Source organism: Rhinolophus ferrumequinum, chromosome 12 (genome assembly GCF_004115265.2).
Source record: "Rhinolophus ferrumequinum isolate MPI-CBG mRhiFer1 chromosome 12, mRhiFer1_v1.p, whole genome shotgun sequence".
Taxonomy (NCBI): Eukaryota; Metazoa; Chordata; class Mammalia; order Chiroptera; family Rhinolophidae; genus Rhinolophus; species Rhinolophus ferrumequinum.
The window spans coordinates 5,922,439-5,928,219 of record NC_046295.1 but is presented as its reverse complement, the minus strand read 5'-3'; the positions used below and the strand labels follow the sequence as shown (position 1 = coordinate 5,928,219).

The 5,781-nt window shown below is 43.1% G+C and overlaps 1 pseudogene; it reads left to right on the top strand.

Moving 5' to 3' along the window:
- The first annotated feature begins 5,149 nt into the window (after positions 1–5,149).
- On the top strand, positions 5,150–5,404 carry LOC117032046 (NADH dehydrogenase [ubiquinone] 1 alpha subcomplex subunit 3-like; annotated as a pseudogene).
- Positions 5,405–5,781: the final 377 nt, after the last annotated feature.

Below are 5,781 nucleotides of genomic sequence, written 5' to 3'. Positions count from 1 at the left end.
TTGGAGCAGAGGATCCGCTCTTGGAGTGCCATGTGGTGGGGTGCCAAGGGGTTGGGGTGAGGAATGGTGCACTGGGAATGCAGATGCCAAGGGAGGAAAGGGCTCTGGTGACAAAGAATGACCTAGTGGTGGGGGTGAAAGAAAGTCAGGTAAGGGGATCATTGGATTAGGGGAGAGAATTGGGTGGCAATGGGAAAAGGCTCAGGCAGAGGGGCTGGTATTGGGTCTCCTGGAAGTACTGCTGAGAAGGCGGGGGACAGAGGGAACGGTGACTCAGTCCCAGGAGCTGTGGAAGCCAAAGGCCACACAGAGGGAGTAGCATCTCCCAGGGCCTCAGGGAACAGTAGACAATTGACCTCAGCGGTTGTGTTATTGCTCACCTGACACAAGGCGTCTGGACGTAAGTGCTGACAGCGCATGGTATCATGATGCTGGCCCAAGGAGCTGCAAGAGTCAGGAGGTACAAAGCTGCAGCCAGGACCAGAACAAAGGAAGGAGAACCTCATGGGCCTGTGGGGCTGGGGCCCCCTGAAGCCTGCTGCCCTTCACATTGCTCTACATCCATGACTTCACAGTGCACTCAATAGCACTCACCCCAGGCTTTCAGGCCCATCTCCGGTCCTATGGCTACTCTACCCCATGACGATGGAAGGCTGCACCGAGTCCCGGGAATTGCACAGAACATGCTAAAGAGGGATCAGGAAAGAGGGAGAAAGACTAGTCACCTTGTCAGGATAGAAATCAGCCTCTGTCTCTCCTCTTCTGCTCACTGGTAACGTCTCCAACCTGGGAAACCAGGAGAGTGAGTGATGTGGGATGCAGGTAGAAGCATAGGTATTATACAGGAGTCCCTTTGTGGGAAACCATTGTGATATTAGAGTGTGAATGCCCAAGAATCAGTAGATGAGGTCAAATGGTCGATGATAATATTAACAAGGGCCCCACGTGTCTGTTGCTTCATTTGTAAAGTACTTTCACAGACATTATCTCATTTGATGCTCAAAAATCACTCTGTGAAGCACAGAAGTCAGCGGTTACCCCAAAGAGGAATCTGATCATCCAGAAGTCAAAGTACTTTCACAAGGTCAGAGGACAGAAGTTCTGAGTCTCCACGTCTTTTGGGCAATGTCCGTTGCTCAGATCCATCACTCCTCATGGCAGTGCAGGGGCAGGGCAGGGATGGCAGAGCAGGGGACCTGAGAAGTGTCTCGGGGTCTGCCTTCCCATGAGCCTCTCCTCTGAGGGCTCTGTTTTCTGAGAGGGACTGTATCTAGCAACTAATATCCTCCGAGACCACGGACCTGGGACCTCATGGAAAGGGCCGAGAGCTCAGAAAGCTCTCACATGAAGCGCTCACCCTTGGAGAGCTCAGGAGGAACAGGCAGGACCTTAACTTTCTGTGTCCCATCCTTTATTCTCCTCTCGGTTCTGCCCTGATGCTGAGAAAAAGAAGAGAATCATTTCTGTCATGTCTCTCCACAGGAAACTCAGACATTTATGATCCAAGAGGAACATGACTATTTTAATTACTAGAACTTTGTGTTCCTTCCTTTTCCCAACATTTATGTGTTCAAAATGTTTCCAATTTTTCCTTTGAAAATCTCAAATCAGGATTTTGTCTACGAGGTCCACACTTGGTATTGTCAGTCAGAAGTCCTCTGCTCAAGGAGAACAGAGAATCTGAGGCCAACATTCGCATCTCTGCTCCCTCAGATAGGACTCTGTAACCTGGGGCCGAGCTCAGGCTCCAGCCTCTGCTCAGAGGTTCTCAGAGGCTCAGCACTGCTCTCCTGATCAGCCCAACACAGAGGAGGGCTCGGTGGGGTGATGCCTGACATGGGACTATGACTCCTGATGAAGTGCTGGGGAACTCTGTTCTCCTGCAGAGATCCCAAACTCTATATAACGCAAGCCAGGGCCAGGAAATCACTGTTTGGGGTTTGATCCTGGAATCCTCCCCCACACCCAGATAGTCTGTGAGTTTGCAAGTAAACAGTCCCAGCTGAACCCCTAGCCCTGTCTTCTCCTAGAAGGATGTTCTATCCTCTCCTCAGAGTCCCCAGCGCAGGTGTTACTCTGAGCCAACCATGGTCATTTTAAAAGGTGGGACTAGAAATGGAACAACAATAAGGAAACTCTGATGGGTCGCTCAGGGTTCCTTACCTTTGGGATGTTTTTGGTTTCCCAGACAGGTGGTAAAGATGGGAGACCCCATCAGGTAGCACAGGGACAGAAGGAACGACCACAACCCATACAAGCAAGTGAGGATAATCTGTAAAGATACTGAGCCGAAGCTCAGACAAATGTCAATAAAGCTTTTCAGAAATGAGAACGTATTCCATCATGTGAATTCCATTATCTGAATCGCCAAGCTGCCTGAGGCAACTGAGCTCTGAGAGTGCAGACTCTTGACTTTATTGCCAGGCCTGCAGCATAGACCATTGATGAGTTGCAAAAGGTTGTGACACGGCACCTCCTGCCCCCCTACCCACCATCCCAGCAGATCTCTCCACCCCTCTTGGGCCTCTAGGTCCCTCTGCCCTACTTGACCATCCTACCTTATGACCCAGCGATTCCACTCTTAGGTATCCATCCAGAGAAATCCAAGACATTAATTCGAAAAAATATATGCACCGCTATGTTTAGTGCAGTGCTATTCACAATAGCCAAGACACAGAAACAACTGAAATGCCCACTGGCAGACAGCTGGATTAAGAAATTGTGATACAATTATACAATGGAGTATTACTCAGCCATAAAGAAGACTGAAATCTTACCATGTGCAATGATATGGATGGACCTAGAGAACATTATGCTAAGTAAAGTAAGTCAGATGGAGAAAGACAAATACCATATGATCTCACTTATATGTGTAATCTAAAAAACAATAAATGAGCAAACTAATCAGAAACAGTCTCAGAGATATAGAGAAAAAACTGAGGGTTGCTAGATGGGACGTGGGTGAGGATGAGGGAGAAGGTGAGGGGATTAGAAAGCACAAATTGTAACCACAATATTGCCATGGGGCTACAAAAGACAGTTTGGGGAATATAATCAATGATGTTGTAAAGATTTTGTAGGGTGTCAGATGGTGTCACTTGTCTTGTTTGGGAGACCACTTTATGGATGGAGTAGATACCTAACCACTGCAGAGTACCTGAAGCTGAAGCTGAATAACACTGAATGTCAACTATAATTTAATATATATATATATATATATATATATATATATATATATATATATAGTCACAGGAGGTGGAGTATAGCATAGGCAATAGAGTCAATGGAATTATAACAGCTACATACGATATCAGAGGGGTAGTAGATTGGGGGAGGGGTTATCACTTTGTGAGAGGTGTAAGTGTCTAACTATTACATTGTTTTGTACACCTGAAACCAATAAAAATAAAAGAAAGGAAAAAACTGTATTAAATTGTAATACTCAATATACACCAATAACAAAAGATGAATACAAGTCAGGTGTATACATATTTTTGGCACCCCCAGTACGTGTAAAGTAAAAAACACACTCTTGAATAACCAGTTGGTCAAAGACGAAAACAAAAGAAATGAGACAATATCTTGAGAAAAATAAAACCAAACAACATACCAGAAGTTATGGGATGCATCAAAAGCAGTTCTATGAAGTAAGTTTATAGTGATAAATTCCTACATTACAAACAAAGAAAGACCTCAAAGAACCTAACTTCACACCTCAAGACACTAGCAAAAGAATAAAGTCCAAAGTTATAGCAAAGGGAAGGAAATAAACAGAGCAGAAATAGAGACCAGAAAAAGAATAGAAAAGATCAATGAAAGTAACAGTTGGTGTTTTTTTTTTTTAAAAAAAAAGAAAAATGAAAAACCTTCAGCTAGTCTAACCGAGTGAGAGAGAGAGACAAGACTCCGATAAATCAAATAGGAATGAGACAGGAGATATTACAACAGATTCCACAGAGATAAAAAGGATTATAAGAGATTATTATAAACAATTATATGCCATGAAATTGCATAACCTAGAAGAAATGGATACATTCCTAGAAACCTGAAAAGACTAAATAAAAGAGAAACTGAAAATTTAAATAGATCTATCGGTAATCAAAGACCTCTGAACAAAGAAAAGCCGAAGATCAGATGGCTTCATAGGTGAATTCTACCCAACATTTGAAGAAAAATTAATCCTTGTCAAATTATTTCTTAGTCCATTCGAGCTGATATAACAAAATATCAATGACTGGTAGCTTATCAATAGGAATTTACTGTTCACGCTTCTGGAAGCTGGAAGTCTGGGTTTACAGCATCAGCATGGTTAGATGAGGGCACTCTTCCTGGTTCATAGCCAGTACCTTCTCAGTGTGTTCTCACATTGGGGAAGCGGCTAGAGATACCTATGGAGCCTACTATTATTATCATCATCATCATTATTAGGGATAATGCAATTGACGAGGGCTCTGTCCTCAAGACCTAAGTTCCTCCCAAAGTTCCCGTTAATAATACCATCACAGTGAGCATTAGGTTTTCAACATATGAATTTTAGGAGGACACATTCAAACCATAGCAAACTCTTGCAAAATACTGAGTAAGTAGGAAACTCTTCCAAACTCATTTTATGAAGCCAGCATGACAATGATACCAAAGCCACATGAAAACACCACAAGAAAAGACAACTACAGGCCAATATCTGTAATGCACGTGTACACACACACACACACACACACACACACACATTCTTTTTTTAAAAAAAGAAACTTCATCAAAATACTAACAAGCAGAATTAAACAACAGGTTGAAAAGAGCAGACACCATGACCAAGGGGGACTTATCCCTACAATGCAAGGATGGTTCAACATATATAAATCAATCAATGTGATTCACATTAACAGAATGAAAGAAAGAAAAAAGCCACACGATCATCTCAATAGATGCAGAAAAAAGAATTTGAAAAACATTCTTTTATGGTAAAAATTCTGACAAACAGTGAAAGAATGAAAGTTTTACTTCTGTGATCAGGAAATTAATGATGTCCACTTTTGATACTTTTATTCCACATAGTTCTGGAAGTCCTGGCCAGATAAATCAAGTAAGCAAAATGAAAGGCATCCAAAATTGAAAGGAAGAAATAAAATTATGTCTGGTCACCAAGACCAAGATGGCCAGGAGACTCGCTGCCTTCTTCAAGAACGCCTGGGCAAAGGAGCCGGTGCTGGTTGTGACCTTCACCATCGGGGGTCTCACTATAATTCCCCCTCCCCATCAGCCCCTAAACCAAGTGCACTGCCATGATCAACCAGGTCATATCCTACAACTACCCAGGGACTGGCAGAGATGATGGGAACATGCGCAACATACCCAGCCACCCCAGGACCCCCAGGGCCCAAGCATAGAGTGGCTGAAGAAACAGTGAGCAGCTTCACTGACAGGGAGGAGCCCCACCCCAGTGGCCCCAATAAAAATGTGAAAACCAAAAAGAATTGTCTCTGCAGATGATATGATCTTATATGTAGAAAATCCGAGAGAGAGAGAGAGAGAGAGAGAGAGAGAGAGAGAGAGAGAGAGAGAGAGAGAGAGAATTGATAGAACTAATAAATGCGGTGAGTTGGAAAGACACAAAATCGACATACAAAAATCCGTTACATTTTTGCATACTAACAATGAACTATTTGAAAGGAAAATTAGGAAAACAGTTCCATTCTCAATTTCAATACAAAGAATAAAATACTTAAGGATAAACTTAACCAAACAGGTGAAAGACCTGTACACGTACAAGTTTACAAAACTGAT